Below are 24,894 nucleotides of genomic sequence, written 5' to 3'. Positions count from 1 at the left end.
TCCACTGCAGGGGGTGCGGGTTCGATCCCTGGTCGGGGAACTAAGATCCTGCGTGCCTTGTGGTGTGGCCAATAAATAAATAAATACAGACAGGATCTAACTCTGCACTTGTATGTCTTAGCCTCACTCTCCTCACCCTGATCTTGGCCCTGCCGCTCGGCAATACTGCCTTTAAGTCTGAATAGGTGGTCCAGGCCTGGGGGATGATGGTAATAGGCCGGAGTGTTCGGTATGTGATCATCAGTAACATATACCCAGAGATCATGGTGGGGGTGAATGTACCATAATTAGAGGATATGTCTATCCCTGCCTTCATCCATGCTTGTTCTTACTGAGAATAAAACAGCATCCATGGCAGGGATGCTGCTCTAAATTCTCACTGTTTGATCTCACTGGCGGAGCCTAACAATGGCTGAAAAGGGATCTCTGTGTGTCTTAAACTAAATTCAGGTAGGGGCCTCCACTGCTATGGTTGCTATGTTAGGTGATCATCATGGTGGCCATTTTCTTCAAGAAAAGTGAATGTGGAGAAGTAATCTTAATTTGTGAAATCATGCCAGTGCAGAGGACCGTGTCAGGAGGATTTCCAGAAAATAAGGAGGTTCATGGAGTAAATGAAGGTTTTTCTTCAACTGGAATAACCAGAAAAATTCGAGAAAAAGGCAATGCTTATTCACAATATCCTTTGATGAGTACTCAGTGCCAGATGGCAATAGAATAAGGCTCTGGCCACTGTTTGCTGTGGCCTGTAAGGCTGTGTATGCCAGCTTTCTGGATTCAGCACCTCACATGGTCTAAATGAGTAGAAAGAGAGAGGAAAGGGGAGAGAGACACCAGTCCTTGGCCTGCCATGAGAAACAGCATCATTAGTCTCTCCCACACTCTTTTTTTCCCCCTCCTCTTTCTTCCTTTCCTCTCTTCTTCTCTCTCAGACTCCCATCTCATTTAACATCCTGTGTACTAGGTTCTCTGCCTGAGCAGAAACCCTGACCACAGAGACTCTGAGAACAATGCTTTATCTCTATAAGCATCTTGGAACTCTGTGACTGTCTGACGGCTAATTAAACCAAATAACAGTGAAAATTTCCCTCCAGTTCTAATGAGCGTGCATTATTCACAAGCACTTACAATTTAAAAGTGCCTTCGTTTTAAAAGTTAAATAAACTGTCCAGCGGTAAGTGAGCTTCAGTTTACAAAACACTTTGTCTTACTTTCCACTGAGTTACTTAATACTCCCTCCCATAATCCATTTGCATTGATCCCTCCTTCATCAACTGCCCATGCATTCCAACACACTCAGAGCTGCAAAGAACTCCACTGCTGATTCACCAGGGAGGCAACTGGACTCAGTTAAAAAAAAAAAAAAAAAAAAAGATACAAATAAGAATCTACTTAAGACAGTACTTATTTTTTTTAAATAGAGCTTTCCTCTTAATTATAATATAGCATTAGTTTTTTGTTTCATTCTTGTGAATCTCATAATGACACTATCAAACAGTAACAAATATAAATTTGTGCAGCCTGGAATACACAATTTAATCATAAGCAGTAATTTCCATATCACTGAGGAGGAAAAAAAAGTCAAATGATTAAACTCCAGGGCATGAGGACCAATCTTGAATTAGATTTTACACTCTGCTAAAGTTAGGTTTTGTACAGCAATATCAAGAATGGTTTAAAGGTAGTAGTAAAACATTTACTGTTTTATTAAAACCCCAGGCCCCAAAGTGTTTACCAAAGATCAAAGTGCTATTCTTTTTTGCAAATTAAAAATGTCTTGCAGACGTCTTCAAAAACCTCTTGAAAGAATAGGCAATGATATCACAGCAATCTCACTAATATTTCTCTTCTTCATTCATTCCCTTCCCCTCGGAGTCTGAAATGATGCTTTTTTTGCAGGGAAGAAAAAAAAAAAAAAAAAAAAAGAGCCAGAAAATCCTCCCAGATCACTGACTCAGTGAGAACTGACCTTGTTTCTCATTCAGCCCAGCCCCCATCCATCTCCTGCTCAGACATCTCAAGATTCAGATTTTGCAACTTTCTAGTAAACTCCAAGGTGGGAAGAGAGTGAAGGTAACGGGATCCACCGACTAGAAAGATGTTAATCCTGACAAACTGCTCAAGCAGTAGCCTGAACCACAGCTAGATTGAATTCGGTCTCTCCTGAGAGGTCCAGACAAGGCTGCTGGTAACAAAACCGCTTTTCATGGTGCCCTCAAAAGCAGATGGGCCTCACGCACAAAGTTGGAGAAGGGTGCCATTGCCCTCTAGTGGCCAGAAGTGCAATCTTCCGCGAAGGAGCCCATTTCCAGAGATGCACAAGGCTCTCAATGTCAGCGTAAAATTATAGCAGAAAGATGTTTAATTATACTCCTCGAGTGTCTTCTTTAGTCCTTCTTTGCCCATAGAGGAGGCTGTGGATGGCTATCATCGTAATCCTGATGGAAAAGCTCACTCCTACTGGTGCACCAGAATTTGTCCAACTTTCTCCAGCTTTATTTATTTATTTTTTTTTTACCAGACCTGTTGATGTTTTTCCCCTAGTCCCTTAAATAACACACACGCACATATCTATAAATAGAGAGACAGAGAGAGACCAAAGATATTTACATATTTCAGGGGCAATAACTTTGGACTGGAAAGGCTGACAACTACGATGTTTTGGTAAATCTAGAACAGGGGTTCTTGACAAATCAGGTAACTTTTTATGGAACAAGGACCAATTGCATAAGTGGGAAAAACATCCCAAACATATTTCAATCCCTTAAACCATTGGCTGGTGAATTTACACAACGGTGAGATTTTCTAGGGAAGAAAAAAACTTAGGAATTTATAGTTATTCTGCAAATTTGACAGTTCAAGAAAAAAAGATTTGCTACCTACTTTCAAACTCTATAAACCACTGTCTTATCATTACTATTTAATGATAAGGTATTCCTGTGATCAAAGTGAAAAAAATCAATGTTGAAAATAAACTTAAACGAAATGATCATATGTCTGGAACATCTGCCTACAAAAATGTGTGGAAAACGAAGGCAGACTAAAATCAGATTTGCAGATCTTTAGATGGTTCTGATAATAGCTTTGAATATCACAGATCAAAGTTTACATGAACTGTCAACTTCATAAGTCACAGACATTCACAGGCAAGGTTCTGGGACACACTATGCTCATGGGACTGTAGCTCTGGCATTGTAAATCAAGCCTTGAGGTCAAAGTCATGGCGTTTCCCATATGAGGGTCCCCAAACCAGAATCTTTACAAAGCAGCCATGTAATTCTATTCAAAGTGGAAGAAAAACCATGAATTATGAAGACAAGTGCATTAAAGGAGCATGAAATTGATCTGTATTCCCCCAAATCACAGCATGGCTCTCCAACCCTGCCCCTCCTCTTCACACGAATAAACAAACAAACATACACATCCACAGCCACCACTGCAAAGAGGAAACATGAGTTCTGGGTCGTAAAAAAACAGATGTAACTTTTAAAAAAATTCTCAAATTAACAAAATATTGCATCTTAATTGAAAACAGAATTTAGGTTTCTAGTAATTTTACTGTCTGGTGTTTCGATAAGAATGCTGAACGTAATGAAAGTTCTGAAGTGCTATCAAGATGGTCCAGTGCTTCAATTAGAGCTATTTCAAAAGCCTATTTTTCTAGTAAGCAATAAGCTCAGTTTGAGTAAATCTACATGTCTGGGCCTCAACAGATTATCCTGTCTCAGTCCGTTCAATGCGGCTCTTCATTTTCCCTCCCCCAGGGGTGGGGAGGCTTATTTATTTCTTTTCTGACAATGTAATAAAATGACCAGCTTATACAGACTCTGAAATAACAAGGAAAATAATGGTAATAATAATCATTAATAATAAAGTGCAGCTGCAAGACCTTTTAAATGTATTAATTTGCAGTGTTTCAAAAGCAAGATGTAAAGATAATTCTCACTCAAGGAAAGTTTCCTGGCCCCTCAGATGCCTTTTCCTGGTCTGTACTTGAAAACTACTCACATTCCTTTGTACTAGGCAGGATTTCAGTCTTGCACAGAGGTTTGAATTCTAGGGCCCACTGGCCAACTCTAAAACTTTGAATTAGAGCTCATGACTAAGGAACTTTAGTGATCAGGAGCTTCAGGGTCCCTCTGGCATTGGCCCCGACCCTCTGTCTCTTTGTTTTGCAACTTTGATTCCTTTCTTCTACTGGAAGAAGACCAGGCTCCCTGCAGCTGGGGTTGGGCAGTGATTACTTCTGGGTTCTGATGGTTGCATCTCTGTGTTTGTAGGGAAAATAATTCCAGGATTACTGAAACGAAGGTCAGCCTCTTCTCTTCTCTCTCAGGGTATTAGGCTCTAGCGCTCAGAGCCCAGCGTGGCAAATGCGCTCATGCGATGCTGGCAGATCCTCGCTCCTGAGAACACTTCTACACCTCGGTCCCCGGGAAATCCAGACACCCCGCAAAACCATCGATGTTTGCCGCAAGCCCAAGTGATAAATCGATCCATCCTCTCACCAGGTTAATTATCGTGGCTTCCCTGTGATTAAATCGAAAACTTACTCTGCCTCGTATGAAACTGATAGGAATGATAGGAAGAGGAAAACCGGGAAAGATTGCAGAGCCATCCGAAAAAGATTTCTTTAGAGGGAAACGGGAGGGAAGACTTTATAGGCAGATGTATACCTTCATGCAGCAGGATTTTAGAAACAACCTTCCACCCCACCCCTTAGGGACGACCCATCGTCATGCAGGGATGGCATTATTAAATAATTAAAAGATGCAATTTCTTAATAGCAGTGCTTTGGCCCGTGAAATTCCTGCTGCATTATCAGCAAAAGCAACAGGGCTTTCTTTTTCTAGCATTTCGAAACCTTTCACCCGGGAAAAGGAGGCGTGTGGACACAACCGCCCCCGCCCCCGCCCCCCCCCCCGCCCAGAAAGCAAGGAGCAAGGCCTTGGCAAGAAAGGGATGAAGAAGCGCGACCCGGGGGCCTCCCTGACCCCAATTTCTCTGGGGACTCTTTTCTTCACAGCACCAGGCAGGCCTCCTACAGCTGTACCCGGGTGTAGGGGGAGAGGGGTGCTCTCCTCGCCGGACCCCACATTCTGCGGGGTTCTCGAAGCTCCTCACCCCCGGCTCCCGTTCCGGGGCAAAGATGAGGGAGGGAGGCCGTGCGTGCGGAGCTGGAGAGGCTCGGCGCGTTCCGGGAGGAGGCGCAGGCTGCGGGGAAGGCTTGCTTCGCAAAGTTAACGTTGACCCCGGCAAGCTCCGCCAAGCCCCAGCCAGAGCCGAGCCCGAGTCTGAGCCGCTCACGGGTCACCCCTTGAGCTGGCGGGTGCTGACAAACGGCTCCCCGAGCCCCCGAAGAGACTCCGGCTTGAGGGCTGGCGCGCGCACCGCAGTCGGCAGCCCCAGCCGCAGTCAGCGGACCCAAACCCACGCTATAAAAGTGCGGGGGGAATCGCCGACCCGAGCTGGGTTCCTTCCGTTTTCCGGGGCTTCCCCGGCGGTCTCGCTGGAGGAATTGAGTCCCCGGGAGCGCTCGGCGGGGATGGGGAGGAAGGGGTAGGGACACTGCAGAGCGCGGTCATGTCGTCGCTTTCGCAAAGAGTCGCAGCGCGGGCGGGCGGGCACCGCGCCGGGGGCGACTTTCCCTGGAGACCTGACCGGGGGGCAGTCGGCGCGTCCGGAGCGCAGCTTTGCAGCCTCTAGCTCCAGCCGGGTGCAAAGCCCCTGTCTCGCGGCCTCGGCGCAGACCCCATAAAAGGCCGGAGCTGGGGGAGAGACTGGAGCGCACATCTGGCGCCTCTGCCCCCTAAGCTGCCCGCGCCGCAGCTGGCTCCCTTCTTCCTTTTCGATTTTTAAACAAATCTCTTACCTCCGTCCTCCCCCCGGTTCTGCTTTGCATTAGTGAAACCTTCTCGAGTCAGTCCTCCCCCGTCCCCAAACATTCTCATCCAGAGACACCCCCCACCCCACCCGAAGAAGCCCCATCCAGGCGAGAGGAAGGCACTGGAGGCGCGCCTCACCTGGGGCCCTGGAGGGTGGGCGCGAGGTGCGGGCCGTCGGTCGCTGGCGCAGGGCGAGCGCAGCGGTGTCAGCCCCGGCCCTAGTCCGGGTCCCATTCACAAGTCGGCGGCGGCTGCGAGCAGCCCCCGCGGCATCTGCTCGCGACGCTCCCCTCGTCTGGCGGCGGCCGCGGAATGAGCCGCCGAGCGCGCTGGTGGCAGGAATGAGAAACCGGGGGGAGGTGGCGGGCGGGGTGGGGGGCGGAGGAGGAGGGAGGCCGCCGCTGGGAGGGAAGAAAAGGGCGGGGGGCGGAGAGGAGCGGAGGCCGCTAGTCGCGGCGAGCTGGGCCTCGCAGAGGCTGCGGGGGCCGGCCCGTTCGCGTCCCTCCCCTCAGGGGCCCCCGGGATGTCAGCCCCCGGGATTCGTGGCCGCCCCCTTCCCGCCCTGGGTCGCCGCACTCCGGCTCCCCTAGGGCTCAGACGGAGTCCAGAGGCGACTGAAGTTGGGCTCCAGGGACGCACAGCCAATCAGGGAGGGCGGCACAGGGAGACTGGGGAGGGCTCCGGGGCCCCTCTTTCCTCCTTCGCCCAAATCCGCTCCAGCTGGTCAGGCTGGGCCCTTGGCCCAGGAGGCCTGGGTGGTGGGTAGGGGGAAAGCGTCGGCCAAGTGGGGGAGGCAATCCGGCATCGTGCTTCCTCACCCCATCGCCCCACGTTCCAAAGATCCCTCCACGTCGGTGGCTTCTGCCCTATTCACTCTCCCCATGCCTAGCAAACTCTGCTTGGGGCGCGGGTGGTGAAACCTGGGGGAGGGAGACTTTGGACTTGGGAAGAACCACGTCTCTGTTCTCTCCCAGTTCTCCCTCCCCACCCATCCCCAAAGCCTAGTGTGGGGAAGGCGGGTGCCGGGATCGCTTAGCCAGGGTCGGCCCGGCCCCCGCGCCAGGCAGGTACAGTGGCCCCCGCCCGCACACAGCGTCACTTGTTGCCTCAGGCCCCCTCGCCGCACGCCCGCCCCGGCTCGGTGGAGAGTGCGGTTCGGCGGGAGACCGGGCCTGAGGGCGCAGTGCCTGCATCCTCCTTGGGTGGGCCCCGTAGCCCTCCAGGAGGACTCGTTGGAGGAGGGGGCCCCGGGCCTGCTTCCTGCCCTCGCGCAGTCGCCGGGAGAATAGGCTGGCGGGGCCTGGGCTTCGGAATCACGCCAGGGACTGGGCGGGGCGCTCGTGCTTCGGGAGCGGTGCTGGGACCCGCACATGCCGCCGTCTCTAGGGTGGAGGGGGACGACTGTGACCCGGTGGGGACCCCTGGCCGGAACAAGTTCCTTTGGTGGGAGGCGGCGGACAAAGCAGAGACGGAGGGAAGATGAAGCAGCAAACGGATAATAGGGAAAAGGAATCCCAGGAGGGACGGGGATGAGGACGGAAAAGGAGTGATGGGCCCGCGAAGAAGGGGAAGGAGGAAGCGGAGGGAAAGCCGGGCGAGAGGGGCGGAGAGGAGTGGAGGAATTAACACTAATGAGGTCGAAGAATGAAGAGAAAGCCTCGGAGTGTGCGCGAAGGGGGAAGGGACTGTAGTAGTGGGAGGGGAGTGGGGGCGGCCAAAGCCGGCTCTCGGGCTGCCAGCCCTGGCCGCCGGAGTCCCAGCGGCCCGCAGAACCCTCACGTTTGCACGCGGCACGGGACTGCGCGGAGCTGCGCGCGTGGGCGACGGGCGGGGCGGGGCCATCCGGCTACCACGCCCCCGCCCCTCCGTGCGCCCGCGGGCTTCTCGGCAACTCCGGGATCCCTGAGGCGTCGGCCGCCGCCCCAGTCGGCGTCCTGAGCCAAGCTGCCGCGTCCTTCGCCCTCCGTGTGGCCGTGGCCTTTAAACCGCCGTTTCCTCGGCGGGTGGCGGGGGCGCTGGGTTTCCCGCCGGGAGGTAAAGTGGCCCCCCTCTACTTCCCAAGTGCGGCAAGGAGACAGGCCTCTGGGCGCTAGGTACCCGCCCCCCACCCTCGCCCTACACGTGCCGGTGCGAGGCCCTCGCGAGGCCGAGGAGGCGGAGCGCTTTCCCCGAGAGCGCAGTGAGTGGGACGCGGTGCCTGTCTCTTCTCTCTCCACAGGTTGGTCCCTTCCACACTCTGCCTGCTGCCTTTATCATCCTCTCTGGTCCTGTCTTTTCATCTGCCACTTCTGTCTGCTCTAAGCCCTAAAACTTTGTATGGGCTTAGTATGTCCTACGCCACCGCCCAGGTCCCCGCACTCTAAAGGGGCAGAACATGGTGATGGGGTGCTCTGACCTCAACGGTTCCACTTATAAATGAAGTTACAGAGGAGAGGAGGGAAGAGGGCCCCACTCTCCCTCAGAGATACTCGGAGTTTGCTCTTGTTTGTCTACTAACGCTTGTCTGAATTTTCTCATGCTTTCCACGTAAGTGAAAGTGGAAACAGGAAGGGAACGTGAAGGGCTCATCAGTCTAATTGCAGGTATACAATGATGTCGGGAATTGGTGATGGTTAGGACAGCGCTTGATCCGTGAGAAAAGTTTAATTAATTCCATTTTGGAGACAGGACCAAGGATGAGCCTTGTCACATTTGACCTGACATTATCCGGAATGTGTTCTTTGCTTTTTGGTTCAGAATTCGTTAAGTGACAGCAGTTGTTTTTTGGTGGTGGTCGGGTTTTTTTAGACCATCCCTTCCGTGAATGATAGCATCAGCGGATTTTCAAAAGTATGTTAAAAATTGCTTGGTAGATTTCTACTGACATTGCACATCTGAATCAGATGGAACCCAGTGTATAGCAGCAGTCAATATTCCTTTGCACAACCCAGCAATTTTATTCCTGGGAGTCTACTTAAGACAGCTGGAAACTTATGTCCGCACAGGCACATGTGCCTGAATGTGCATAGCAGCGTTAGTCATTATAGCCAAAAACTGGAAACAGTTAACATGTGCATCAACGGGTGAGTGGATAAACAAAATGTGGTATATCCATATAACGGAATAGTATTCAGCATTAAAAAGAAAAGAAATACTGATGCATGTTACAGTATGAATGACCCTTAAAACATGCTAAAAGCCAGATGCAGAAACCAGATATTTTCTGATTCCATTTATATAAAATATTCAAAAAAGGCAAATTTATAGAGACAGAAAACAGATCAGTGGTTGTCTCGGTATGAATGGGAATTAATGGCAAATGGGCATGAAGGAACTGTGTTGGGAGATGAAAATGTTCGAAAATTGGATAATGATGATGGTTGCACAAATCTGTACATTTATTAAAATTCATTGAATTATAACCAAAAAGAAAGGCAAAAATTTCTTTTACATCTTTATTCCCAGAGTATCTATGACCTACAGCTGAGCCCCAGGGGGAAAACTTTTTGCAAGGCAGTTTTATAGAGAGATCAATGTTAAAAAAAAAAAAAAATAGAGTTCTAGTTCTTATGGAAAGATAACCATACTTCTATTCAGCAAGTTCTATTTTGGCGACTGCTTTGGAGAGTCTTATAAGTGTTAAAGCAAGTTAATTCCCCCCTTTCACTCTTCTAAGTGATTAATTCCTGGGAACTAGAGTTAGGCATTCCAGTTCGTGACATTTTAAACACACCTACACATAGACACAGTACAAAGTGCACATTTCCGAGGGGATTTTTTTTTTATGACTATGTTAGGATCTGTCTTAGAAATCCATATCAAGCACTTGGGTGGAGTACTGTGTGATTACAGTTTGGATTAAAAAAGGAAAAGAAAAAAAAAAAGAACCCACTGACAGTTTAAATTAAAAGATTCAGTTCATCCAGCAGCCAAAAGTTTGGGTGTTTATCTTAACTTGCCTCACCTTTCCTTCACCTTGTTCTTCAAGGGAGGAAGCCAGGGTTCAGGGTTGCTCTGGAGGCAGGATTGAACAGTCCCTTCTGCTTCCTGACTCTTCCAGTTCAGACAGAGATGAGGCTCAAATGGGCCTTTTCTTGTCTTTGTCCTTGTCAGCAAGAGGCTGGTAATTTCCTGTTGGTTCCTTCATCAAAGTTACCAGGCTCTCATCCCTTTGATGCGTCTGTCCTCACACTCTGAAGATAGCCAGGCCCTGCTGAGTCAGTTCCTTGTTTTCACTTAGAAGCCCCAGGCTACCTCAGGCCTTCTCAAAGTTTCCTGTTCTAGAGGCATCCTTTGGTAAATGGTATAAAAAGTGAGGCAGGATCCAAAGAGGGAGATGGTTTTATCACATTGCAGTAGGCCAGCATCATGCCTTCCCTAGGCAGAGGGAGAACACTGAGAAAGATTGAACAGGTATGCCTTTTCTGAACCAGGCATTTCAGATAGAGATTCCCGCAGCTGAGGCCACAGAGATAAGTGGGGAGACCACAGGCCTTTGATCTGAGTCTGATTCCTGGTTCTGCTGCTTACTAGCAAAGACTTTAATCTCTGTGAGATTCAGTTTCCAATTCTGTAAAATGGGGCTTGTTATCTGTGCCTAGATTGTTGCAGGGATTAAATGTGCCCATGTACCTAGAGCAGTAAGCACTGTGCTTAAAGCAGAGCCTCAATAAATGAAAGTTATTAATTACTATTATTAATTATGAGGTCTGATTATTGTCACACCTTAAATCACCTGAGCAAGAAAGGAGTCATGTTACAGCATGAATTATAATAATGATGGAGATTAATCTTATTATAAATGATATTAGTAATAAAACTTCTGGTCAAGAATATTTTAGCAGTTCAAAATTTACTGACACTGGGGCTTCCCTGGTGGCGCAGTGGTTGAGAGTCCGCCTGCCGATGCAGGGGACACGGGTTCGTGCCCCGGTCCGGGAGGGTCCCACATGCCGCGGAGCGGCTGGGTCCGTGAGCCATGGCCACTGAGCCTGCGCGTCCGGAGCCTGTGCTCTGCAACGGGAGAGGCCACAACAGTGAGAGGCCCGCGTACCACACACACACACACAAAATTTACTGACACTGTAAGGCCTGTCATGAGTCATATAGAATTAGATGTGCCAACCTTGGGAGCAGGGGCCCTGGGTTCATGTCCTAGATCTGCAAATTCACTGAATCACCTTGGGTAAGTAATTTTCTTTCTGTGAGCCTCAGTTCCCATGGCTGTAAATGAGAGCTTACTCAACATAAGTTCTGAGGAGGATACTTCCAGAGCTGAAATTCTGGAGTTTTTAAGTCAGACTCTGTTTAATTGAAAACATCTCTTAGATGCATTTCCTCTTTCCACCACTAGGAGCAGTCAGGCAATCATCTCAGGCTAAGCCCTGACTCCAAGAATCCCCCCTCTCTCAAACATAACCCACTTTAACTCTATCTGTAGTGTTTCTCTGTCTTTCCCTCTCACCTAGACTCTAAGTTCCCAAGGGCAGGGATGATACCTTTTTTGGCTTTTGTCTGTATCTCCAGCATTAGAAGTCCAATCAATATATTTGATTAACTGATAATGTTAATTAAGAAATATTTTTATTAAATTAAGGCCAGTATATCAGTCAGATATCACCACAGTAATACTAGGGTATGAATAACCGCAGCACTCAGTGACTTAAAATAACAGTTATTTACTCTCATACATCTGTGGGTTGGCTGGGGCTGGGCTGGGGTAACTCCACCCAGCTTCCTGTATTTCTCATCCTCCTCCTTAGGGCTAGCTTGGGCATATTGTCATGGTGATGGCCACTGCACAAGATGCCAAGCAGAAGTATGCGCGGTGTCTTGAGGTGTAGGCTGAGAACTGGAAACTATCTTTTCTATCTCATTTTGTTGGCCAGAGCACACCATATGGCCAGATTGAAAGTTAAGGGGTGGAGAAATAAAATCTGCTTTCTTAGTGGAAGAAGCTTCAGAAGTTGCATGGCAAAGAGTCTGAATACAGAGATGTGTAAAGAGTTGGAGCCATTAATGCACTCTCCCACAAGCAGAAACAGATTTCCATCATGCCACCATTCTGGGTCATCTTGGGTTGTCAGGTCCCATGGGTTATATCCTATAATCATGAATACAATATTCTACAACATTAGAGGAGACAAGATCAGAAGGCGATTTCAGTGTCTTACCAAATTGTAACCATGTCCTTCCTTTACTTTGAAGTTCCAGTTGTAAAGGAAGAAAGCAAGCAGAAATAATTAATAATATTAATCACCAACTTATATATAAAACTAGAAATTCTCAAAACATTCCTGCAAAGTATGTATTATTATCCTTATTTTACAGATGAGAGAATTGAGACAAGGAAATTATATGCCCTGCTCAATATAAATACAACTGGTAAGTACTGGAACTGGGATTCCAGCCTATGTATGTTTGAGTCACAAGTCATCCCACTAGCTTGCCCTTTCAGTGGAGAAACTCATGCAACAGATTCTAGTCTTGATATGTTTGGGGATGTGTGGGGAAGAGAGAGGAACTTTCCTCTACACCCAAGGCAGAGGGCATCTATCGGATCCCTAGGCACAGTGCCTGCAACACAGTAGGGACACAAAAAAGTTTTCATGAAAGGGTAAAAGGTGAAAGGGTGAAAGGAGGTAAGGGAGAGAGGAAGGGGAAGTCAGCAGAAGTGGAGAAAGTAAGAGAGGAAGAAGGAGGATATAAGCGAAAAGATATAAGGATGTTGATCTATATGGAAAAACCATGCCTTTCCATGATGGGCAGAGATCTGTGGATTTGAGGGTCACTCATCCCTTGCCCCTACTGCTGCTGAGAACAGTTGTCTCTGCATGCCTCCATTCCACAGTGTAGATGCTACAACTTGAGCCAGCCCCTGACTAGCTTGCTGATCTTCCAATCTCTCCCTTGATCACTCAAGCCACACTTATTTTCTTGTTGTTGTTCAAATGCACGTGTACTCCAGATTCAAGACATTTGCATTTATTCTGCCCTCTGCCTGAAGCACCCTGCCCCTATTTCCTGGTCTGCTCCCTCATTTTGCCTATTTAATCAGGATTTACCTGGCTCTCTCACCAGCAGAATCACCCATTCGATGCTCGAATCCCCCATAGTCTACCACTTTCTATCCCTTTAGTCTGCTTTATTCTTGTTTATAACATATATGTACTTGACATCATATTACATATTTTAATTTACATGTTTTTATTGGTCATCTTGCTCCATCAGGCTATAAACTTCAGGAGGGCAAAGCACAGCATCTCTCTCATTCACTCCTGTGTCTCGAGCATCCAGTACTGTGCCAGGCATATGGTAAGCACTCAGTAAATATTTGCAGAATGAATACATGAATAATATATGCATGAAAAATGCTAACTGAATGAATGAATCCCCAAACCAAGAGCAGATGAATCATCTGCTTGAATCTAAATGTGGTGCAAGTGTCCCTTGTTTACCAAGTGAATTTAATGATGCTGGTTATTCACACTACAAAATGATTCTGCATTTTACCAAAGGTTTTATTCGAAAGCTAATTAAAATAGCTACCTTGTTTAGTGCTTTTAAAAATATAATCGAATTTACAAAGTGGTGGTGTGCAGACAGCTTTTCTAGAACATATGAATTTCTTAAAATGAATTACAGGTATGCATAATGACAGTTCTGATTCTGATTTCTGATTCTTGTTTGTTTGTTGTATGGATGAAGAAATTGGTTTAATAAAATGCCTCACAGAGGGCTATTTCAATGTTCGAATGTGCATACATTTACGTTACTTTTTAAACTTGTGAATAGGTGCATTTAAATATGTTTGTGCTCCTGGAGAACCACTGGAAGTATTTTCAAGATTGGTACCGGCTTGCTTTGCAAATAGTCTACAATTTAGACTACAGGATTTGAGAGCTCTGTGTTCCAATTTTCATGAATGTTGAAACATTGACTATCAGTGCTGAGAAGGGAAGGCAGAAATGTTCCTTAGCTGATGGAGAAGGCTTAAAAAAAATCTTTCTTTAGTGTCCTCAGCTTAAGATAGATGAACTTACACAGCATAGACTATTTCAGTGCTTTATCTAGTGGTTGTGTGTTTCCCTTTCCCTATTCAGTTGTCTTTTTGGTGACTAAGAGGTAATAGTGATGTTTCCATAGAGTAAAGGTAGGTCAAAATGGAATGCAGTATTTTACACAGGTGGCCCAAGAGCTTTCTCCTTGGAAACAATATTCCAGAAAAGTCTCTCTATTCTGATTGACAGTCACTTTAGTTCTGGGTCTTAAGCAATGATTGATTCCCCATTGCAAAGAGTATTGTTCTGGGCACAGGGGGAATTAAAGAATCACACTTTTAACAGCTGTTCATTTAATGCCTATGAAGTACTTTAATTTCAATCGTTACAACTATTCTACAGAGCAAGTATTCTTAGGCCCATTTTATAGGTAAGAACAGGGAAGCTCAGAAAATTGGACAGCTTACTCGAATAGTTTGCTAATAAATGAATAATTAAATGTGACTTAATTGCTCAGAGTCTACAAGGGAATATAACTAGGAACTAATTTATATGGGAGAGGTGGTAAGGAGAGGTGAGTGGAGGTCTCCTTAAAGGTATGAATCAAAGCTGAGAATTAAAAGATGCAGACGGGCTAGTTAGGGTAAGTGTAGGGAGAGAATATGAACATTCATGGAAGAAATAGACTACATAAGGGCATTGAGGCAAGATGGAATTTGGAACTTTTGAGGAGCTAAAAAATATCCGTAAGACTGATGCTTAATGAGCTTTGAGGAAACACAGAGACAGATAACCCAGGGCTTTGTAGGACAAGGAAAGAATCGTGAATCATATCTTGAATGCAATGGGCAGTTGTTGAATTTTTTTTTGTCTTAAGCAGAAGTGACCTGATTGTATTTGTTGATGAAGAGCATAGTGGCTTCAAGTGGATGAGAGAAAGAAGGGATGCATGGATCTTTTAAAATTAATGTTTTCATTTTCTTTGGATATATACCCAGGAGTGGAATTGCTAGATCATATGGTAGTCCTACTTTTAATATTTTGAGGAACCTCCATGCTGTTCTCCATAGTGGCTGCACCAATTTACATTCCCAGCAACAGTGCACAGGGGTTCCCTTTTCTCCACATCCTTGCTAATAACACTTACGTCTTATCTTTTTGTTGATAGTCATTCTGACAGATGTGAGGTGATACCTCATTTGCATTTCCCTGATGATTAGTGATGTTGAGGGTCTTTTCTTGTGCACCCCAATGTTCACAGCATTATTATTTACCATAGTCAAGGTATGGAAGCAACCTAAGTGTCCATCAACAGATGAATGAATAAAGAAGATGTGAGATACACACACACACACACACACACACAAAGAGACACACACACACAAAATGGAATCCTGTATCATCATTCACATCATAAACATTGCATTCCTGAAGACCCATAGTGGGAGATACGGGATAGAAGGTCTCAAGAACATGATTCTTAGTAGCTTCTACTTCCTCCTGGCGTTGGGGGTGGGGGCAGAGGATCCTTGGCATTCAGTTGGGCTCCACTGGAACCATGGACCTGAATAAGAGCAGACTCTCAATTCCGGGTGGTGGATAATGTGTTGCTTTGGGCACAGATCTGCCTGGCCAGAGAAGGATGCTTGAGAATCTGGGATTTACACAGCTGTATCAGACTGTCCACAGTGACTGGGCAGTAGGTCTCTCTCTTGGGGATGTCGTCGTTAGAGTGCCAGAGACAAGCATGAGAGATCACATTCAGAACACGTTCATCCTGGTTCTCTATGTGGTTCCTTGGATCGTCAGCAAGGCGAAGCACTTTCTCAGGAAGGCCTTCTATTAACTTGGTCTTGGTAAGCCAGAGGGCCTGCTTTACGCCCTCGAGGCAGCGGCAATGCTGGTGGAAGATGTAGCAGGCCTGGTCCTTGTACAGCGGGTGCTCGTGAAGCGGGGGCAAGTGGCAGAACTTCGGGTGCTTCCAGCCGGGGTCCCAGGGTGGGAAGACTCGCCACGCCAGACCAGGCATAAAGTGTATCTTCCCCACGTAGGTGATGGGCTCCAGTCCAGGAATCTCGTACACCCTGTCTGGGGGAGGAGGCTCGGGCTTCCGTGTGGAGCGCATGCCCCACTCTTACGCCCCACGTCTTGGGGCCCCGCAGCTCCCAAGACCGAGCCACCTAGGGTGAGCAAGTGCTAGCCTTGCTGGCCCCGATGCCAATGCCATACCGATCCGATCTCTTCAAGACCTCCACCAGGACGCTGCCATCTTCCCGCGCGCAAGGCCTGCTGGGAACCCAACCTGCAGTTTCATGAAATCATTTTGGGCACTAGGCTGCTCTCCTTTCCTGTGCCCTCACATACCCTCCTGGGTCAGGAAGACAGTGTCACCTGATGTTTAATTAGTTAAAAAGAGAAATCCCTCAGCTCTGAGCAGACTCTGACTCTGGACAAATACTTTCCTCTCTCTGAGCCACTTCTTGCCTAAAATGAGGAGTTTGGCTGAAAGATTTCTACATTTCTGTTTCCCTCTGAAAGCCCATGGTTACTGATTACCTTCACTCCAGGCACAATTTTTCAAAAGTATGTCCAAAGGACACATTTATATTGATTCTGTGTCAGTCGTAGTCCTGCCCTGAAACACAAGTGGTAGGACCCGGAGGGCATTCCGTTTACCCCAGAGGTCAGTGCGAAGGTCAGCCAGGTCCCCTGATGTTGCCACTCAGGGCCATTTGTCAACAATTCCTTGCTGTTCATGGCCTCCAAAGATTTTTACCTGTCCACTTTCTTACCTAAAGTGTCCATACCATTGCTCATCTTATTTTCTCCTTCTGTGCTCCTATCAGGGGAGGGAGCAGGATTCCATGACACAGACGATGGACTTGGAAATTGAGCTGCCCAAGTTTGAATTCTGGTTATGGCCCTTACTTGCTGTTGGCAGATACTTTGCCTCTGTGATCCTCATTTTCCACATCTAATAACATTGGTACCTCCTTCAGAGAATTGCCGTAAGTTAGAAAGGTGATACATCGTAGTGCCTAGAATATAGTAAATACTCAGTGAAGGTGTTTTTCTTCCCCTCTCCTCCTCACTCATCTCACTCCTACTTCTCATTAGCTTTCATTTCTCAAAATTGAACTAAGGCATCAAACGTTTCAGAAAAATATTTCCTGACCTTTCCCTTCCGACAGTCTTGTCTACAATTTGATTTTGCTACAGTGTATTATTATTATCCCCTATGTATTATTATATTATCCCCAGTGCTTGTCTGTCCCACCACTGTCCCTCTGCAGGAGACATTTAGAGACCAATAATTACTGATACATCATCACTGTCTCTCAAGCATACAGGCATACGGTAGGTGTTCAATAAACGTTTGCTAACGTTTACTGCCAAAGAGGATGTTTAAAGAAGGCATCCTCGAAGAGGGATGATGACCAAAGAGGAGGGGAAAAGAAATCATGTATGTCAGGCCAGCTTCTGTAAAGAGATTTGGTATAGAATATGAAGGGAAAATAGAGGAAAAGCAGAATCCATTAACTGGCCCAAATTACATTAGTAGTTCTCTACTATGTGACATATAATCATCATTTAGTCTTTAGTACAAGCAATTCTTTTATATATATATATTTTTTTTAAATAAATTTATTCATTTATTTATTTTTGGCTGCGTTGGGTCTCCGTTGCTGTGCGCAGGCTTTCTCTAGTTGCAATGAGCGGGGGCTACCCTTCATTGCAGTGCGCAGGCTTCTCACTGAGGTGGCTTCTCTTTGTTGCGGAGCACGGGCTCTAGGTGCGCAGGCTCAGTAGTTGCGGCTCGTGGGCTCAGTAGTTGTGGCACACAGGCTCAGTAGTTGTGGCTCACGGGCTCTAGAGCACAGGCTCAGTAGTTGTGGCACATGGGCTTAGTTGCTCCGTGGCATGTGGGATCTTCCCAGACCAGGGATCGAACCCGTGTCCCCTGCATTGGCAGGCAGATTCTTAACCACTGTGCCACCAGGGAAGTCCCCAGTACAAGCAATTCTTGATTGACTATGAAAGGTTTATCAACAGAAGCAAAATTTATCATGTGTATTTACAGTCTGATTTGCTCTCCTCCTATTGCTTTTCTTATATCTATGGAAGGGGAAAATGCACCCAGACAGTCTATTTTCTTTATGTCAGTTGAGTCACAGAAGCAAACGTTGGAAGATGTGCTATAAAATAATCAATCATCAGATAAAACTGTTTTGGATGTGGCAGATGTATAAAATGAAGTAAGATTATTTTTCCAGCTAAAAGTTTGTGTAGTTACAAAAGATTCTGGTGGAACAAATAGATTTATCCAGATCAACGCTTGTAAGGAGGTATGATTTCAAAGCAGAAAGGCAGCTGAAAATAGCAGCTAGTCCTTTCCAGCCTTTTCCTCCTAACCCTATTTCTCACCCTCATGCCCAGCACCCAGTAATTGCTTTTCCACGATAAACATCTTTTACTTTCCTTTTGTTAACAGCATGACTTCTAGAATACTTATACATTTTATTTGGCCAGTGTCTGTTTTAAATATCATGTCACAAGTGAGCAGCAGTAGTAGCAGCAGCATCCTAAGCAGTTACTAGAAAGGAGGTGCTTTCTCTATATTATTGCTGAGTGTAATTACACTGATTTTGCTGATGAAGAAACTGTAATGCCAGGTGATAAGCTGTATGTCCAGGTTGGTACAGCTTAGACATTGTGGAGCTTGGGTGTCTCCCTAGAGCCTTCTCATTCCAATATGCGCTGGTATTTCTCAGATGTAAACTGACAAGCATTCAGTCTGCTGGGGTGGTAACTTCCTATAAACTGGACATTTAACATCTCATAATGCATCTATATCCTGAAGCCAAATGCATGGAAACCTATTCAACTCTGCCCATGTTCAGATGCCCATAGCATCATCCTCTTTGCATATATTCCTCCCCCTGCTTAAAACAAGTTTGCTCCTTTATGCTCTGGCTAATTCCAATTTATTCTTTGAAAATTCCATGCTCAGGTGTCCTATCCTCCAGAAATATTTTCCTGATACTCCTTGCCCATCTCTCTCCCCTGCTGCCAGTATGAACTTAGTATCCTTCCTTTGTGTTCTGTGCACCCCACCACGTGCCTAATTCCAGAGGTCTTCCTTGTCTTACAGTGGGGTTATGTCTCCATAAACCCATCGTAACTTGAAAATATTGTTAAGTCGAAAATGCGTTTAATAACCTAACCTACAGAACATCATAACTGAGCCTAGCCTACCTTAAATGTGCTCAGAACACTTACATTAGCCTGAAGTTGGGTAAACTCATTTAACACAAAGCTTATTTTATAATAAAGTGTTGAATATCTCATGTAATTTATTGAATACTATGCTGAAAGTGAAAAACAGAACGGTTGTCTGGGTACAGAATGGTTGTAGTGTATTGGTTGTTTACCCTTGTTTTGGGGTGGCTGACCTGGAGCGTCAGGCTCGCTGCCTTGCCCAGCATGAGGGATTATCAGACCATATATCACTAGCCCCAGAAAAGATCAAAATCCAAAATTCCAAGTACAGTTTCTACTGAACATGTATCACTTTTGCACCATTGTGAAGTTGAAACATCCTAAGTCAGGAACAGTGTACAGTACTTGACCCATCATGTAAAAAATTTTTTTTCTCCCAGGGCTCTTATTTCTTTAAGGGCAGAGGCCATATTTTAAACATAATTTAGGGATACATATTCCCAGATATATCAATATCTCTAGAACCTGTCGCAGACCTTGGCAAATAGACCATATTAATGCATGTGAAGACAAAATAAGAATAGGTAGCATTATAGTCATCTGATCCATGTAAGCAGTTTACATGTAGACTCATTTAAATCTCATAACTTGCAGGTGAGATTAAAGCTGTTAACAAGGATCATTTCTAGTGAGAGAGAGAGAGAGGACAAGAAATATGCACACAAATATATGTGTACATACATATACATAAATACACATACACATATACAACTTACCTGTACAAACACACACACATCATAGATCTGGATGTTTTACTTAATCATACACTTGATAAGTTTTCCACACAAAGTTTTCAACACAAAGAGATTGACAACTTATTTAGCCACACTGTTAAACACACAGTGCAGATCACAGGTGGCTCTCTGCCCTCTGTATTCTTCCATAGACGGTGTTAGAGTTTTCAGTCCTGGGTGTCACACTGACAGTCAGGACATTGAAGAGCCTGGCATGTAAGCCACGTGGAGAAATGATCTGAGGCTGTATCGTTTGTAGAAGAGAATGCTCTGGAGGCACATGATCACTTCGTTCAAATATCTAAAGCACTGTCATGAAGAAGAGTGATTGGATTCATCTTGCTTGGCCCTGGGAGGGTACAAAACTGGGACTGATGGATAGAAACTTCAGGGAGGGAGAGAAAATGCTGTTCAGTCTAAGGACAGATATCTGGCCCGAAGGGTCTCTGCCACTAGATCTTGTGCTCCTCAGAACAGAGGCTTTGGTTCACGTCAGGCACAGGAACTCAGACTGGCCGTACCCCTGACAGGTATTATCATATTTCACAGGGGTCTTCTGCTGTGGGTAGGAGAAGATACTACAGGACCACCATGATCTCATCTAAATATAAATTTTAAAGAAATTGTAGAAAGTCTAGTTGGAGTACCATATGCCTCGGAAAGAATTTTATTTCTACTAATGGTAAAACTACTACTACCACCACTACTATGATTACTATTACTATTACTATTTGCAGGGTAGCTACTGTGTAAAAGGTACATATTCCCTCTGCTAGACACTCTGCATGTTGCATGCACTATGTCATTTAACCTGCACAGCAATCCTGAATGGTCCATGCTTTCAACCCCATTTTGCAGTTGTGGGGGACGGAAGCTCTGGGCGGTGAAACTGTCAGCTCCTGGTTGGCCAGATAGTAACGCTCAAGCCCATGTATGTCTCACCACAAAATCAGTTACCTGTCTGTTTTACAGAGAGGGTGGGGGAGAAGAGAAGAGAGGAAAGAAGAGGCGAGGACAGGAAATCAAAGGAGAGGAATAACATATGATAATCCTAGGCTTACATCAGATTTAATTTGGGGAAAAGTGGTACTCTGTTCCTGAAATGTTCTTTCTTGAGCATCTAGGTGTACATTTCTGGTTGTGTAAATTGCAGTTATCAAAGACAGATTGTTGAATTCTTTCTATGATGAATCCACTTAATTCTGTGGCCACTGCATCCTTCATAGGAAGAGCTGCCTCACAATTGCACGAGAACAGGTCAATTTATGTGTATGGCTCACACACATCTTCTCCAAAGGAGAAATCAAAAGGGACCTATGTAGGGTAAGTGGAAGAACTTGAATAGGAATTGGAAAATCAAAGTTGGTGAGAAGATTTGGAGATATTGTCAGTGCATCAAGAATAATAAAATAAAAGATATCTGAAAACAAATGATTGTAAGCAATTTCAATAGAGATAGTCTCCTCCCCCCAAGGGACTTAAAAACCCAAGTTGGAGGAGCTGACTCAGATAATTATGCTAGCCTCAGTGGAATAATTTATGGAAATATATAAGAAGTACACGCACCTTCTTTTTTTTATGCATACGATGTTCTCTTTATGTGTCATACATTCTCCAGCCATCTTTCAGGACCTGCACCCCAACAAAGTCTTTATTCACTTCTCTGATTCATGGTGTTTTCTCTCAAGATCCTGTAGATGTTATCCTCTGCATCACAAAATTAGATTCCGGATCATGTGCTGTCTTGTACTACTGGGTTTTTTTCCCTCTTGAGTCTGTGTTCCTTTCCTGTGCAAGTGGCAAGAGATGCATATAGCAAGTTACAGTATCACTAGGGAAATGCCAGCTGGAGGTCTTAAGCAGCTTTACAGGGTATTCTAACTGTGAAGAATGCACTGAATCTGGACAAAACAGAAGCACGCAATCTCATTGTAAGGCAGGGAAGAAACTTCATTCACCAGTGTTTTTCTTAAGAGGGGGCCCCATATGTGTTTTGAAGAAATAAATAATATGTGGTATGGGTGGTGAGCAGCAAGAAGACACTCAATGTGGCTCCCAAATTGCCTTCTCAAGGACACTATAGCTCCAGGAGAATTTTTTTGCTGTGACTGAGCACCTTGACTGGTGGAGAGATGAAAAATCAGGAGTCAGAGTCTAAATTGTACCAGGCTGCTACATCACACCACTTCAGGTGACACCACTGGCATCAAAGCTAGGAGGCGACTGTGGAGCAGAGGAATGTCTGACGGAGTTTTTTTTCTATGTAGATGCCGTGTTCAGTCCTCATCTTCATTTTCCTGCCAAACACCTTCCGTCAGTTCTGTCATGTTTGGTAATGCTTTTATGACACTGAATTGTTTGGGAGGGGTAGGATATTAAAGAGGAGTTGATATCAGTGAGAAAGCAGCTTATAAACTAAAGGTGGAGGGGACATTTGGATTACACATAACAATGGAATACTAATATCAAGCTTTTAGGGTTTTTAAGAGTATTAAACCAAAAGAAAATGTAAACTATATGGAAATAGTAAATACTCAACATGTGCTTACTATCTTCTTATGGGAAAGCCAACTTATATCCACTAGTCATAAGAAACTAAACACATTAGTGAAGTTGGTAACAATGAAAAGTCTAAGAAGTGAGAGTGTGTGTGTGTGTGCGTGTGTGTGTGTGTGTTGGGAATTGCATGAAAAGACCTGTTATAATTAGATTTTGGGGAGCCTCACAAATGACGGAGGAGAGCACAGGGATGATCCACGTTGTCAGTGCTTCAGACACTGTGCACCACCCCTGCAATAGGATCAGCCCCGTCAAAGGGAGAGGGGTCCACGTGGGCATGTCTGGCCTCTGTTTCACCCCCCAAACATTGCTGGGACACATTGTAAATCTGTCTATCATTTCCTGTTCCTCTCTCTTTTGATAGCCGCACTTTTCTTCAAATATGTTAATATAAGCAGTTCTGCTACAGCCAAATCTTTCTGTTGCCTAAGAGTCATTTACCTCTTTGTGACGATCATACTCATCACTTATTTTATTTTAAGGCTTTTAATCTTGAGCTTGTTGTGTGTGTTGTTGCTACTGTTTTGAGTTCTAGAGACAGGAGACTGGCAATTTATCAAAACCCCAACTATGGGTAACATTCCCAATGTGAAGTGTAAGTTTCTTAGGAAAGGAATCTTGCCTTCCTCACACAGAACAAGGCACAGAAGAGAAGCTCAGTAAACACTCAGATATTCCCTGGGGTCTGCCTGAAGGAAGAATCTATATTCCATTTCACACATTTCTTACTCAAAAACTTTTGCCTTATTCTTAAAGTCTTTTATTGTTAAGTGCATTTTTTTTGTGTTCCAGTAAATTAAAATTTGTAGGAACTTAATCTGTCTCTCTCCAAACACATTTGTAATGCTTGGTATTTTTTATCCTGTTGTTCTCTGGGTGTCACATATCATTATACTACGTAGCATTTCTTAAAGAGAAAACCTACGGAAAGTGTATTTTAAAAAAATCCCTTATTAATATGGCCTATAGCAATTAAAGCTTGAAATTAGAATTAAGGATTGTGCATTTTGATGCAGGCGATCATATAGATACATTAACATTGTGGCAAAGGTTTTTCTTTGCAGGCACAAAGTCGTCATTAGGAAATATAATACTCATTTTTTGCTTGATTAATTATAGCAGAGGCACAACAAAATATATATTGTGTGTTGGAGCATGCACCATTTGCAAAATTATAAGTCATGGATAAGCTGAGGTATGAATTCAAAGCATTCTGTAAGACACAGAGTAAGTATGAAATTTGCTTTTTGAAATACTTTTGGTGAAGAGAATTTACGCACTTAAAACATGAAGAAATACATCTTGAGAACACAATTCAGTCTAAAATAGTCTTAAGTTTTCCTCCCACCTTCTCAAATCTATGGCTTTCGATATGTGTAACTTTGGAGGATATTCTGATAATGATACATAATAAATAATCCATAACACATAGCATATAATATAAATGTAATAATAGCTACTATTTTCTAATAATAGCCAGACTTCAAAAAAATGCCAGACATCAGGCTAAGTGTTCTCCATGGTTATCTGATTTAATCCTCACTGTTCTGCCTAGTAGGTACTGGTGTATTATTATTATTATTATAAAACTTTAATTCGGGCTTCCCTGGTGGTGCAGTAGTTGAGAGTCCGCCTGCCGATGCAGGGGACACGGGTTCGTGCCCCGGTCCGGGAAGATCCCACATGCCACGGAGCAGCTAGGCCCGTGAGCCATGGCCACTGAGCCTGCACGTCCGGAGCCTGTGCTCCGCAACGGGAGAGGCCACAACAGTGAGAGGCCCGCGTACCGCAAAAGACAAAACGAAACAAAACAAAACAAAAACTTTAATTCAATGAGATGCATCTATATTAGCTGTATAACTTCATAAGTTTTGGCAAATATATATATATATTTGTGTATCTGATACTCTAATCAAGAAAGGAATATTTCCATCACCCCAGAAGTAGATGCTGTTTTTATCTCTAATTCCCAGATGAGAAAAAGTGGGCTCAGTAGAGTTATATAATTTGCCCAATAAATAGGCCAGTAATAAATAGCAAAGCTGGTAGCCAAATCCATGCTCTTCCTTATACTGTACTAGAATACCCAAGGCTTAGCTCCAACATATGTGGACTTTCGTGTGTGTGTGTTTCAATCATGGTAGGGTTTGGAGAGGAAGCAGGAAGCTGACATCTAACAGTATTTTTTTTAAAGTGCTAATCATTAGAATATCCTAGCTGTGTAAAGACAGAGATTCATGCTCCATCCTTGATTTAGTAGACTGATGTGTGGGCCTAAAACCTGTATTTTTTTGTGTGCTCCCTACGTGATCCTGATACCATGTATTTATCAGGATAGGCTATGTAATGCTGTGGTAACAAATTAAACATGAAATATCAGAAACATATCACATTAAATTTTATTCTTACTCAACAAATCCACTGCTTGGATGACTCTCTAAAGAAGATGTCCTCTTT

At 44.9% G+C, this 24,894-nt stretch overlaps 1 protein-coding gene, 1 long non-coding RNA gene and 1 pseudogene across 8 annotated transcripts in view; 1 reads left to right on the top strand and 2 right to left on the bottom strand.

The window, feature by feature from the left end:
* Positions 1–6,184, bottom strand: part of CDH11 (cadherin 11) — a 144,803-nt gene extending 138,619 nt beyond the window's left edge. The window contains exon 1 of the mRNA XM_081217522.1: positions 6,024–6,184. The gene's annotated coding sequence lies outside the window, so the exon portion shown is untranslated. The remainder of the gene's footprint in view (positions 1–6,023) is intronic.
* A 1,547-nt stretch (positions 6,185–7,731) lies between these two features.
* Positions 7,732–24,894, top strand: part of LOC308605650 — a 541,064-nt gene continuing 523,901 nt past the window's right edge. For 5 of the 6 annotated variants that reach the window (XR_014013722.1, XR_014013723.1, XR_014013724.1 and 2 more), the window contains exons 1-3: positions 7,732–8,103; positions 12,195–12,248; positions 13,095–13,178. This is a non-coding gene — a long non-coding RNA (uncharacterized lncRNA). The remainder of the gene's footprint in view (positions 8,104–12,194; positions 12,249–13,094; positions 13,179–24,894) is intronic. The other variant, XR_014013727.1, reaches the window with a different exon arrangement.
* LOC308606512 (large ribosomal subunit protein mL37-like) lies at positions 14,551–16,091 on the bottom strand (annotated as a pseudogene). The gene is made up of 2 exons: positions 15,248–16,091; positions 14,551–14,631 (listed from the first exon to the last, which is right to left on the bottom strand). The product of its transcript is annotated as a large ribosomal subunit protein mL37-like (transcript).

The sequence above is a fragment of the Mesoplodon bidens genome (genome assembly GCF_964165515.1).
Source record: "Mesoplodon bidens genome assembly, chromosome: 18".
Classification (NCBI taxonomy): domain Eukaryota; kingdom Metazoa; phylum Chordata; class Mammalia; order Artiodactyla; family Ziphiidae; genus Mesoplodon; species Mesoplodon bidens.
Note: the sequence above shows the minus strand (reverse complement) of the source record. Positions and strands in the feature narration are given on the sequence as shown.